The sequence below is a fragment of the Hylobates moloch genome, unplaced genomic scaffold (assembly GCF_009828535.3).
Source record: "Hylobates moloch isolate HMO894 unplaced genomic scaffold, HMol_V3 SCAFFOLD_15, whole genome shotgun sequence".
NCBI lineage: Eukaryota > Metazoa > Chordata > Mammalia > Primates > Hylobatidae > Hylobates > Hylobates moloch.
This window is the reverse complement of record NW_026652290.1, coordinates 18327943-18341246: the sequence shown is the minus strand read 5'-3', so window position 1 is coordinate 18341246 and position 13304 is coordinate 18327943. Positions and strand designations below refer to the sequence as shown.

The following is a 13304-nucleotide window of genomic DNA, read 5'->3' as shown; positions in this document are numbered from 1 at the left end:
GAGGCAGAGGTTGCAGTGAGCCGAGATCACGCCACCACACTCCAGCCTGGTGACAGAGCAAGACTCCATCTCAAAAAAAAAAAAAAAAAGGTGATCAAGCTAAAATGATGGTGGATCCTCATCCAGTATGACTGGTGTCCTTCTAAGAAGGGGACATTTGGACACAGACAAACACAAAGGGAAGACCATGTGAAGACACATAGAGAAGACAGCCACCTCCAAGCCAAGGAGAAGAGAGGCTCAGAAGAAACCAACTCTGCCGACACCTTGATCTCGGACTTCCAGCCTCCAGAACTGCCAGAGAACAAATTTCTGTTGTTTAAGCCTCCCAGCCTGTGGCACTTTGTCATGACGGCCCTAGCAAACGGATTCATGCGCCAAGCCGCATATCCCACTGAGGTGACCAGGCAGGCTTCTGAAGCTTGGGTGGAAACACAAGGAGCACGGGAGGAAGAGCAAGGAACACGGGAGGAAGAGCAAGGCACACGGGAGAAAGCAGAGAGGGGCCCCTAGGCAGAGCCAGAGACCTGTTTCCACGGAGCAGGACACCAGTCTGGCACCTCCTTTGTTAGAATGAAAACCCAAAAGAGGGTTATGGAGGAATTTGGAATGTTATGGGATGTACTTGGGTTGTGGCAGCAGAGCCCAGACCTGGCCCAGGCAGGGTCTGCTCTGCCATCCACAGGCACCCCTTCTCCTCTCTCTTAGACCCTCTGGAACGAAAAGCAAGAAAGAGCCCCTCACTCATGTTTCCCGCTGTGCCCACCTGCAGGTGAGCGGCCCTCCCTACTGGTGTCTTTCCCATATCCCAGCCCCCTCTGGCTACAGCCTCCACGTGCCGCTCCTGCTCCTGCTCTGTGGCCTCACCTCCGCCTCCTCCCACCCTTGGCTGCCCCTCCCAGGCTGGGCCTCCCCGCGGTTCACGCTCACATTGGGGCTCCCCGGCTCGCTGCTGGTGCTGTTTCATTTCCCATCTGCTCACCTCCGGCTCATGATTAATGAGAGTTTACAAGTTGAGTTTCTATACGTGGAGCATTTATATGTTCTTCTTTAACAATGAGGGGTGAGTTCCTTCAGCTCCATGGTCTCTGGGACCCAGAGGCTTCCTAGCCTATTGTCAAAGGTGTCCCCTTCCCCACCTCCTCCCTCACACAGCCCTGTCCCTTCGGATCGGCAGACCCAGTTGTGAGCATTCAGATATTGCTTGTTGGGAGGACTGGATACGATTTTACATTCTCTGTTTTTCATTTTAAAAAAACACATGTTCAGCAACATTCACACTGTTTTGTTCTCAGATGGACTAGGAAGAAAATCAAACGTTTCCTTGTGTTCTCTCGCAAATATAACATTTAGCGTAAATTGTTTCTGCTGCTTCTCCCTTCTCCCACGGTCTCCCTCCTCCCCCTCCCTCCTCCTCTTCTTTCTCTTCCTCTTTCCTTCTTTCCCTCCTTTCCTTCCTCCCGCTCCTCTCCCTCCTCCTTCTCTTCTTTGCTTTCTCTTTCCTCTCCCCCTCTTCCTTCCCTCCCCTCTTTCTCTCTTCTTCCTCTTCCTCCTCCCTCACACCTTGATTCAAATATTTTTCTGAAGGTCAAATGCCCTCTATGAAAAAAGACTCCCTGGCTCAGCAGAACACACATGACACATTTCCACTGGGGCAGGCCTTGCCCCTCCCACTGCAGCGACAGCTGTCACTGACCTTTCATACCTTGGAACAGATGGGGCACAGGGAGGTGTCTGGGGGCCAGTGGAGACTGAGGCTGACAGTCACCCACCTGTGGCTCCTGGGGTGCTCTCACCTGCCCCCCAGCCCTCCGTGGAAGGCAGTGTCTCTGGGAGTTGGAACCTCTCCTTCTCTGCATTTCTCATGGCCCCTACTCAAGTTCTAGCCTCTGGGGCCCACAGTCCTCAAGGGCCCTTGTCTAATGCTTTGGCCATGGTTCCCTCTTCCTGCCTTTCGCTCTGAGACAGGCCTCACTGCCTGGTGCTCCCCTCCACCTGGGTTTGGTTCTAATGGCTCTCCACTGAGGCAAACCACCTCCTTCCCCCAAATTATCCCCCGAGGACACGCAAATCAGCTGTCCTTCTGCTTCTCCATGGCCTCATTCAGCCTCTCCATTTTCTCTTGATGGAAAGTGGAGAGGAGTCAGCCAAGGAGGACAGCAGAGGATGGCCAGCCGTGCTCCGGGCCCAGCCAGTGCTGGGGGATGGTGGCCTGGGCTTTGGACATGGCTCAGTAAAGACAGATGGGGAACTGCAGCAGGATTAGCCCAGATCTGCCCAGACGACCTGCACGCTCCCCTATCCCAGGGAAGGAAAGCACACACCGTCTCATTCTCCTCATTCTCACCTGTGCTGCTATCCTGTCACCAGCTCTGCATAGCACAGGCGCTTGAGCAGGGGATTTAATCAGCCTCTTGGCTATTAGTCCTCAAGTAGTAATTGAAGTGGGTTGATTGGACCTATCTATTAGGCCCAGGGAGCTGTGGGGAGATGGCTTTTGGAGCGTTTCCTCCGCCTGCTAATCTATCTGTCTGGCATTTTATCTGGAGCCCAGAGCTCATGCTTGAGCACTGAGGCATTTTACAGTATTATTATTACTTAGCACTTATAACATACTTCATCAATGAGAGGGTCGGCGGCCGCGCCGTCACTCTAAGGCACACGATGCTCCAGATAGAGAGATACGGATCTCACTCCGGGTGTGTAATATTTGATGTCTGTGTCTTGGGTTGCTTGTGATCTTGTTATTAGTTACGTCTCCTCGAGGAGAAAAGCTACCTTCATTTTCCTGATGCATGGGGGTCAGGTGGACAGGAGGCACAGGGATGGGTGCAGGACGGATGCACAGGGGAGGGCTTAGCTTGGGTTCCCCCAGAAGCAGACCCAAGACAAGGGGTTGCATGCATTTATTTCTTTGGGAGGTGATCTTGGGAAGTACTAGTAGGGGAGTGGGGAAGGAGACAGGGACAGGAAGAAATGAATGCAGGATGCCGGGCTATTGAGCGGGTTACCGCCATGGGCAGTGGGGCCCAGTTCCACTGGGGAATTTAGGCAGCTGGAGGTTTCATCCTCTGAGTCCATCTGACATTGACCGAGGCTGCTTCCAGGGACATTCACTCCCCAGCCCCTTGAGCTCGGCCCCTACCTGGGCTGAGAGAAGCCCTCAGGTGAGTCCCAGATACCTGTGCCATGGGCTGCCTGCTGGGTGCCCGAGAGGTGTGGGCGGGGCCCTGGCAGTGACGGCCGTGGCTTTGAAGCTGGACACAGGTGTTCTGATAAGGGAACGAGCCTGGGAGAACAGCCCTTTTCCCTCATCTCAAACCCTGCCTGCTCTGTGTGTCCCCTGCATCTCAGGGCCCGAGGTTGTGCCACAAAGTCCAGGACAGTTTGCAAAGGTCTAGGGACTGTCTCCAGTTGCTCCACCTTTCCTGACCGAAGTGGGACGTTCAAAGAGAGGCACAGTGTGTGGCTTGGGTTCAAATGCCGGCTCTGGCCCCTTCTGGCTTTGTGACCTTGGGAAAGTGACTTCATCTCTCCGGCCCTTAGTTTTCTCATCTGTGAAATGGGAGTAGCAATGATACCTAGCAGGAAGGTCTTCAAAGGTTAAATGAGAGAGTATCTATAAAGTGCCTGGTCCCGTGTCCAGCCATAGAACAGGAGTCCAGGACACATTCCTTCCTCTTCCCTTTCATCCAGGACTCTGACCCCCACCCAGGACCCTGACCAGAACACCTGAGTCCAGTTTCCAAGTCTTTTTTGTTTTGTTTTGTTTTGTTTTGTTTTTTTGAGATGGAGTCTCGCTCTGTCACCCAGGCTGGAGTGCAGTGGCACAATTTCAGCTCACTGCAACCTCCACGTTCCAGGTTCAAGTGATTCTGCCTCAGCCTCCTGAGTAGCTGAGATTATAGGTGCATGACACCACACCTGGCTAATTTGTGTATTTTTAGTAGAGATGGGGTTTCACCATATTGGCCAGGCTGGTCTCAAACTCCTGACCTCGTGATCCACCCACCTCGGCCTCCCAAAGTGTTGAGATTACAGGCGTGAGCCACTGCGGCTGGCCCTCCAAGTCTTTGAGTTACAGAGATTTCCTCAGAGGCTCACATTCCCAGGGAGTGGGACTCCTACTTCCAGGACACTGCATCTTTCCCATGATGAGGGCAGCGGGGCACCCTGCTGACCACTCCAGCAGCCCTGCCTGATGCCTGGGCTTGCAGATAACCCCATGCTCATCAGGCCAAGGCAGATCTGCATGGCATCCCCTGAGGTGCCAATTTATACAGCAGCTTAAGTATCTCGTAAAACTCCTTCCCCTTTCCGGAGATGGGGGAGGTGGCTGCTGCTGCTGCTTGGGCCGCAGGCTCTTCTTCAAAGGGTCTGCCCGTAGGCAGATGGAAAACTAGCTAGGAAAACCTTTTCCTTTTTTTCGTATATATTTTTTCTTGGTTGCAATTCTTGTTCCTGCCTGATTCTCTACCTTCCACAGAGCCAGCAGGTAACTGATGGGGATCAGAGCTCTCAAGGCCCCTGGGGGCACCTCCTGCAGGAAGACTTCCCTAATTATCCCACAAGCAACGCTTGTTTCTGCTCCCCCTGGTGTTCTAGCTTCCCTGTGGCCATGTGCTTCACGTGTGGAGCTCCTCTTTGTGGACCGATGAGTGTGTGTGTAGTGGGAACTTGACGTCTGTCTATCCAGAGGGATGACAGTGTCTGGAAGGATAGGACTTGGGTCTCATCCTTTCTCTGGGCTGGGGGCTTTTTTTTTTTTTTTTTTTTGGTGAGACAGTCTCTGAGCCCACCTGAGGGCACCTGCCTGCCCAGGTAGGCTCTGGTAAGAGCCAGTGACTCTGCTACATAGGGGATCCGTCAGAGCTGAAAGGTCTAGAAGCCCTTCATCATATTAAAGACCAATTCTGTGCAGATTAAGAAGACACAGCATCTGTTCTCTTGGGCTTGGGGATGCCATCCATCCTCCTGGAGCAGCTCTGGGCAGGCGGACGAGCTCTGGGCAGGAAAGGGAAAAACTCAGGTGGCGAGATGGTGAAGAGCAGCCTTCTCCCGTGCCCCTGAAGAGAGGACCCAGGTGCCCTGAGTGTCCAGGCTCTCATGTGGCTCTCGTTCCTCCCAAGGTGCCGAGCACTCTGCCTCCTGCATGGGGTCATGCTTTCAGCCAGAGCCCCCAAAATGCTCAGGGGCCCTTGCTCTTTCTTAAGATCAACTCATCTGACTCCTTCTGAGGCTGAGAGCTCAGCTCTGTTGGGGCATTGCCTGCCGTCCTGCCTTCCTCCTTTCTCTGCCTGGCTGCATGGTGGTCCAGGACTATCTGGGGATCAGCTGCATGGTGGGAAAGGGCCACTTCTTCCTGGTAGGGCTGGCCAGGAACAAAGGCAAGGGGACTGAGGAGGGGACCGGGCTCTGCTCTGTTTATACTGTATCTTGGGGTAGGGCACATTGGCAGCCCAGAGCTCTGGATGCCTCCCAGAAACCTGAGTGGCAGTGGCGGGGGCATCTGTTCACTGAAGGAAGGGCAGAGAGAAAAGAATGGGCACTTATTGATTTTCTTCGATATGCCAGGCACCAGGCCAGGCCCCTTGGATGCATGATCTCATCATGTAAATATAGGATGGTGGTCAGGAGATCAGCTTCCAAAATCGACAGAACTGGGTTAGAATTCCAGCTTCCCCAGTTTCTGGCTGGGTAGCACTGGGCAAGCGGGTTCACCCGCCTAAGCCTGACTTTGTTCCCCTGTAAAGTGTTTATAATCAAAGCGCCTTCCTCCAAGAGGTCCTTTCTCTAAAGCACACAGCAGCATGCTGACCCGACAGGACGTACCCGGTGAACATTAACGCCTTCTGTTATGAACGACCACATGATACAGAAAAAATCATGCCCTGATTTTTGGTAGATGCAGCAGCCAAAGCCTAAGATGTGAAGAAACTCACCTGAGGCCACTCAATTGGAAAGTGGCTGCGCGGAGATCCAGGCGAGGCCCATGCCTTCCGGGCTCCAAAGCCCAGGCCCTTTTCAGACGTCCTCCGGCCTCCACAGGGAAAGAGATAAATGATCCCAGGGCTAGCGAGGGGCCCGGCTGCTCAGCCACACTGGCAGGGCGGGGAGACCCGGCTGCCAAGCTCCCGGCAGTTGCGTAGCTAGGCAGGGACTTTTCCTTGGAGCTGGAGGAGAAGCTGCTCCAAGGTGGGCCCCGGACGTGGAAGGTGGCTCTGCCGGGACAGCCGTAAACTCTTTAACCTTGTGCGGGGCTTCGTCCTTCAGCAGCCCGGTGAGGGATCAGCGGCAGCAGGGGTGATGGCCGGGGGAGGTGGAGGTGGCGGCGGAGGCGGCCCCGCACTCACTCACTCACTCACTCACGGCAGAATGGACTCTGGATAAACAATTATAGTCTATTTACCTCAGACCATATGGTGTTGGGGAACAGGTGTGCGGGTAATGAAGAGCCCAGCTCCAATTAAGCGTCTGGGAACCCGGCCGGATTCCCGCTGAATCTTGCGCTTGGGTTGAGGCCCACTTACAAATGAGAGCTAAAAGGACTGAGGCTCGGGGAGGCAGGAGCGGGAGCCTGAGGGGTGCGTGGCAGGGCCAGCCAGCGGCTCCCACCCGCTGCTCTGTACCTGCTGGCAAGCGGGTGCAGCCCAGGAACCTCATCTGGGCCTTCTCCATGGCAACCTTGGTGCGTCTGGGAGTTATGAAGGGGAATGGTTCATGGCCATGCACCTCTTGGTGAGGCGTCCTGGGACCTGTCAGGGTGGGAAGTCAGGGGGTGATTCCTGTTAAGATGGGGGGGATGGGGCAGGCACCTGTCACCCTCTGTCAAGGTCTTTCCCACCCTGAATCTCCCTTGGCCTTCATTCCCAACCATTCAATACGTAGTTTTGAGTACTTACTGTGTACTGAGCTAGGCACTGGGGACATATTGATTAAAAAGAAGTAGACAAAGCTCTTGCTCTCATTGAGTTTATGTTTTAGGGGGATGGGAAGACAATGAGTCACACTCATAGATAAAGTCGTCACATGCATGAAGAAGGTGAGTCACATACATGGATAAGGTCATCACATGCCTGAAGGTGAGTCACATACATGGATAAGGTCATTACATGCATGAAGAAGGCAAATCACATATGTGAATAAGGCCATCACATGCCTGAAGGTGAGTCATACATGGATAAGGTCATCACATGCATGAAGAAGGTGAGTCACGTACATGAATAAGGTCATCACATGCATGAAGAACGCAAATCACCTACATGAATAAGGTTATCACATGCATGAAAGTGAGTCACATACAATAAGATCATCACATGCATGAAGAAGGTGAGTCATATACATGAATAAAGTCATTCACATGCATGAAGGAGGTCATTTCTAAGCTTGATAAGTGTGAGGAAAGCAAATCATTTCATCTGCCTGATGGACTCTTAGCCATCTCTGCAGGCCCTGCTCAAGGGGCCCCCCCCCTTCTGACACCTCACGAATGCCTGGAGGGGTGGGTCACCAGCTGCCCCGGGCTCCTGGTCACTCTCCTGCACATCCCATTGCCCCATTGCAGCCCTTGGAGATTCTGTAAACAGCTGCTTCTGTGCCCTCTCCTTCCAGGGCACTGCCCTTCTCCAAGTCAGGGAGGGCGTCCAGCTCGAGTGCTATTTCCAGCATCGCACAGGGTCAGGCCGGCAGATGAGAGGATTTGGTGAGTGATACAGCAGCCTCAGCCTCCTGGGAGACTAGTCTGGCCTGCTGGGAAGACATTGTCCACTCTGGCCTGGCCTGGCCTGAGCAGGTAGGTGAGCGACAACTGCGGAGAGTGCCAGCCTCTGGAAGAGCCCCAGGGGCCTCATCCGACCACGGTGCCCGCAAGGTGCCTCTCACAAGTGTTCTGGAGGCTGCAAGCAGAGCCAAAAAGATGAACAGCTCCTGTCCCCGCGGTGGGCTGATGAGAGTGGAACGAGGGCACATGTTCCAATGAATCTCTCGTGTCAGTTTTCACTGCAGCACAAACAGAGGGAGGTGGGGAGTGCATTGTTTCTTCTAGGAAGCCCCGGTTTCTGTCGCTGATGAGGAGAGAGAGACAGAAATGGGGATTTTTCACACTCCTTTGCCTGGTGAATATTTTTGTTTTCGTTTAATTTTGGATTAGTGCATTGCTTTAGGACTTGACAGATGAAATCAGCATCTTCCCAAACTTCTCTGCTGGAAGACTGTCTGGAATGTCTCCCCTTGGCCCTCTGGGGGATGCTGCTCACTCCACAGGGCTCCCTGCAGCTCTGTCTGATTATAAAGGGAACACCTTCCAACAGAAATACACAGCTGGGTTATGGGAAATGGATAACAGATGATTCCTAGGAAAATCAAGGTTTCAGATGAAAAACCTGCACAATTTCTGGGGATGCAAGGTTTCCAGAGCCAGGATTCTGGAAGGCTCCAGCCTCCAGCCCTCCCTCCCTAACCCCGAGGGCAAGAAGCAAACTAAATGGGTTCCGAAGTGGGAAACAAATTGGATTTTTAAAAAATGCTCTGGTTCTAATGATCGAAGGGGTTATTCATAATCCTGGAGTAGAAAGTGTATCTTGAAATCTATGTTTTGTGTTGACAGCTTCTCCCTAATGGGCAAGATTTCACACATGATAGAGCCATAAAATGTGGCACTCCTGGCTGGCCCTGCTGCTTGTCTGATAAGGGAGATCGAGGGACTCACCAGCACAGGCAGAGGGCCCCGGGTCTTACCCCACCCCCGTGCCTCCTCCCCACCCCTGCTGGTCTGGGCTTCCAGCATGTTGGAAAGCCTGTTCTGCAGAACACAAAGCCCATGTTTTGCAATGATGAGGATTCCATGTTCAAGAAAGGTTGGGAAATCTCTCCTCTCCTAGGGATTCAAAACAGCCATGAGCACCGTCATGGCTGTGAGGAGGCTTCCCGTAAAGAAAACCTGGTGAGCTATGCTCGACCCAGTGGTTCTCAGACTTGTTTGACTGCAGAACCCTGTTTTTACACAAGTTCTATTGACGTACTACAGAACAAATGCTTTCCAGAACCTACGATGGGTCCCATAGAACAGTATCCTTTTCCTAGGGCTACTCTATCAAAACACCACAAACTGGGGGGCTTAAATAACAGAAATTCCTTCTCTCACAGTTTTGGAGGTTGGGAGTCTGAGATCAAGGTGTAGGCAGGGTTGGTGACTTGGCTGTCTTCTCCCTGTGTGCTCCGGTGGTCCTCCCTCTGCACATGTCTCTGTCCACGTATCCTCTTCTTATAAGGACACCAGTCATGCTGGATTAGGGCCCACCTCAGTGGCCTCGGTTTACCTTGATTATCTTTTTAAAGACCCTATCGCCAAAAATGGTAACATTTCGAGGTGCTGGGAGTTAGTATGTCAACATATGAATTTGGAGGGGACCCATTTCCACTCATAACAGTAGCAGTGGGCCTTGGCATTATGAAACTTGGTATTGGGGGGACTATGAAGAGAGCAGAAAGGTGGGTAAGTGGGCAGGGCATGGCTGCTGCCTGACCCTTGGCATGCTTCCCATCACAACAGTAATGACATTAACACTAACTGCATTTTCACACCTGTAATCCCAGCACTTTGGGAGGCTGAGGCAGGTGGATCACTTGAAGCCAGGAGTTTGAGACCAGCCTGACCAACATGGTGAAACCCCGTCTCTACTAAAAATACAAAAATTAGCTGGGCATGGTGGTGGGCACCTGTAATCCCAGCTACTTGGGAGGCTGAGGCAGGAGAATCACTTGAACCCGGGAGGCAGAGGTTGCAGTGAGTCAAGATTGTGCCACTGCACTCCAGCCTGGGCAACAGAGCAAGGCTCTGTCAAAAAAAAAAAAAAAAATTGTTCAAGTCCTTCGTCTAGGAGGAGATGGACATTCTGCTCAGGGCCAGGGGTGTCAGTCAGACTGATGGTAGATCACACAGAAGATCTACTGAAAGATTTCTGGGATTTGTCTTTGTATGGGGAAGAGGCGATGGGTTGAGAGCATGCCTTTAAATATTTGAATGGACATCCTATGGGTCGATTAGTGGCCCCCAAAAGATTTGTCCACGTCCTGCTTGCCAGAGCCTTATTTGGAAAAGGAATCTTAGCAGATGTAACTAAGTTAAGGATTTCAAAATGAGATTCTGGATTCAGGGGGGACCCCAAATCCAGCGGCAGGTGTCATGACAGAGAGAGGCAGAGGGAGATTTGGGAGGCAGGAGAAAACCACAGATGAGAGAGGCAGTGATTAGAGCTTGGCAGCCCCAAACCAAGGGACGCCTGGGAATAGGCAAGGCAGGATCCTCTCCGGGAACCTTCGGAGACAGTGCGTCCCGCTGACACCTTGCTGTCGGACGTCCGGCCTCCACAGCTGTGACAGAATCAGTTTCTGTTGTCGCAAGCCGCTCAGTTTGTAACAATTAGTTACTTGGCAGCAAAGGGGAGGAACAGCTGTGTCCTATGAAAGAGGAGGTGGGCTAGTTTTATCTGCAGCCAGAGACTTAGCAGGGAAGGGTGAGAGTTCCAGGGCGGCATCTTGCAGGCCAATGTAAGGAAGAATTTCCGAGAACGAGGCCTGCCCAGCATCGATGTGGCTGCCTTGGGCCATTCTGCCTCCTACACCATCTGACTGACCGCCTCTTGGGAACGTAGTGGGTAGGACTGCTGTTCAGGAGGAAGGGTGGGTTAGGCCCTCCCTGCTTAGTGGAGACCTGCTGACGGGGTCCCCTCTGCATGTGCATCATGACAGTAATTCCCCTTCAAGAAAGCATGTTGGAATGCACATATAAGTGTGATGTCTTGATAGGAATAACTTTGAGTCAGCTCTAATTTCCTTTTTTTTTTTTTTTTGAGACGGAGTCTCGCTCTGTCACCCAGGCTGGAGTGCAGTGGCGCAATCTTGGCTCATTACAAGCTCCGCCTCCCGGGTTCACGCCATTCTCCTGCCTCAGCCTCTCTGAGTAGCTGGGACTACAGGCGCCCGCCACCACGCCTGGCTAATTTTTTGTATTTTTAGTAGAGACGGGGTTTCACCGTGGTCTCGATCTCCTGACCTCGTCATCCGCCCGCCTCGGCCTCCCAAAGTGCTGGGATTACAAGCGTGAGCCACCGCGCCCGGCCTCCTTTTTCAAAAATGACATTATTTGCAAATGTTGGTGCTGTAACTATTAATAATAATTTACTTGCAGGTAGCTGGCATTTCCCCGGGACACATTGCTGAAGCTTGTCACGGTGGTGAGAGAGACCTGTGGTCTCCTAGGAGGCGTGGAGCAGCCTTCCCACACTCTCTGCACTTACACATCCTCGGGGGATCTGAGCCAGGGGCAGATTCTGACACCTCAGGCCTCCGCTGAGGCTCCAGACGCTGTGTCTCTCACAAGCCCCCGGGGGACAGTGACGCTGCAGGTTCACAGGCCACAGGGATCCAGAGTGGCTGCTGGTGAGTTTCCGGAAGACCCGGAACTACTATTTAGAGGGGGCAGGGGAAGGCATTTCACCTCGCTACAACTTAGGCTGGGCCAGAGCTTTCCTTTCAAACAACGAAGCGGGACCTGGGGTGGCCGAGATGGGCATCCTGGAGAAGTGTGGGCTGGGAGACCTAGAAGCCACCTTTCGATAGAATAATCCAGGATCTCAAAACTTCCTGGGCTCCTGTCCTGTTTGGGGTTAAAGGACTTGATGAGATGACGCTGAAGGAACCTTACAGCTGACATTGTGAAGCTTGTCTCCCGTGCCAAGCTCTTGCCTTAGCTATCCGCTTTAGTGCTCACAGCAATTCTGTGATTCAAGAATTCCTTTACTACCCCATTTTGCAGATGAGAAGACAGAGCACAAAGAGGTTAAACCATGCCTATGGTCACCCCTATCTGGTGAAGCTGAGATTTGAAGTGGCATTTGGACCCCAGAGCTGAGCTGATTATCACCATGACATTCAACCTTCCAGAATCCTGCAGACCCTCAATAGGGTGCCCTGCCCTCCTGTCCATGCATGGGCCTCCCAGGCCTAGCAGAGTGGTGTAGGACATTCAGGGATGGGCCAGGGCATCCCTGTATGTGGCCCCTCCCCAGGTCACCCCCTCTCCCTGCTCTGGTTGGTTCCACACTTTTACATGAAGCCCCGCTGCTCCCAGGTGGGGGATGATTAGACCAGGGGCTCCTGTTCAGCTTTTCATGCAGGAAGACTGCTGAGCAGGCGCTGGCTGTGGAAGAGGGGAAAGTTGCCACCCTCGTCTAAAATTGCCACTGCAGGATAGAGGGGAAGATTCCTGCACACCCAAGGAGAGGTTGAGGCTCCAGGGAGAAGGAGGGAGCAGTGCTGCCTGAACACATGCCCCCAGCGTGTGGGCTGCTGGGCAGACGCCAGCATCCCCATCATTTAGGACCTGGATAAACAGCCCTGTTTTACAGTGTTCTTTGCTGAGCAAAACAGGGCTCCAAACCCCTCCTGGCCATCCTCAAATCTCTTCCATTTTCCAAATCCTCAAACCCTTGAGGCTGTATCTCTTTGGCCTGTCCACCATAGAAAACAAGAGGCTGGTCTCTTCCCAGGCAAGGAGAGCCTCCCTCCCGGTGCTCCTGCGGTCGCCACACATGTCTCCATGGCTGACTTTCTATAGCAAGGTGCAGAGACCTGGGATGGGGGTTCAGATGTGTGCACAGCAGGCTCTTTGGGGTCAGGGAGCTCTTCGGAGCGGGCAGGGCACATTCTCAGGCCATTAGCTGGTTGGGCCAGAGTTCACCTGCCACCACCCTGCCCCCAAAGCAGCATCACAGCAGGGTCCCTGGTCCCTCAGAGACCCCTTGACAGAGCAATCCCCACCATAGTCCAGGAGGTATCTGCATCCCTGGAAAAACAGGACAGACTCCAGGAGAAGCACATAAGCCAATTAAGAGCCCAGCCCAGCCCGGCAGCTCTAGTAGTAGCACCTGCTCTCATCTTGTGAGGTGCATGCGGCTTGGGCTGCTGGTAAGGTACAGTGCAGCCTAATTACACACCCCTCTGTGACAGGCGGTGTCAAAAGATTCAAGAATCAAACCAAGTGGCTCTCCAGTGGCCCCTCCCCCAGGAACCAGAGCTGCCGCGTGAAGGTGATTATGGTACCAACGTAGTGGTTAGAAAGATAATTTTCTCTGGGCCCCGTGCCTGCCACCTCCTCCACTGAGCTGCGCTTCAGCACTGCGACTCGGCCACCTTGTCTGGGCTTCACAGATTCATTTTCTTTTTTGTTGGCACAGCTGAGCAGAAGGAAACAAACTAAGCACCTCTCCCTCCACCAGCCTCCCCCCCCCCCCCCCCCCGGCCCC

The 13304-nt window shown here is 53.2% G+C and overlaps 1 pseudogene; it reads left to right on the top strand.

The window, feature by feature from the left end:
• Nucleotides 1-348: 348 nt before the first annotated feature.
• Nucleotides 349-11886, top strand: LOC116484187 (uncharacterized; annotated as a pseudogene).
• The last annotated feature ends 1418 nt before the right edge of the window (nucleotides 11887-13304 follow it).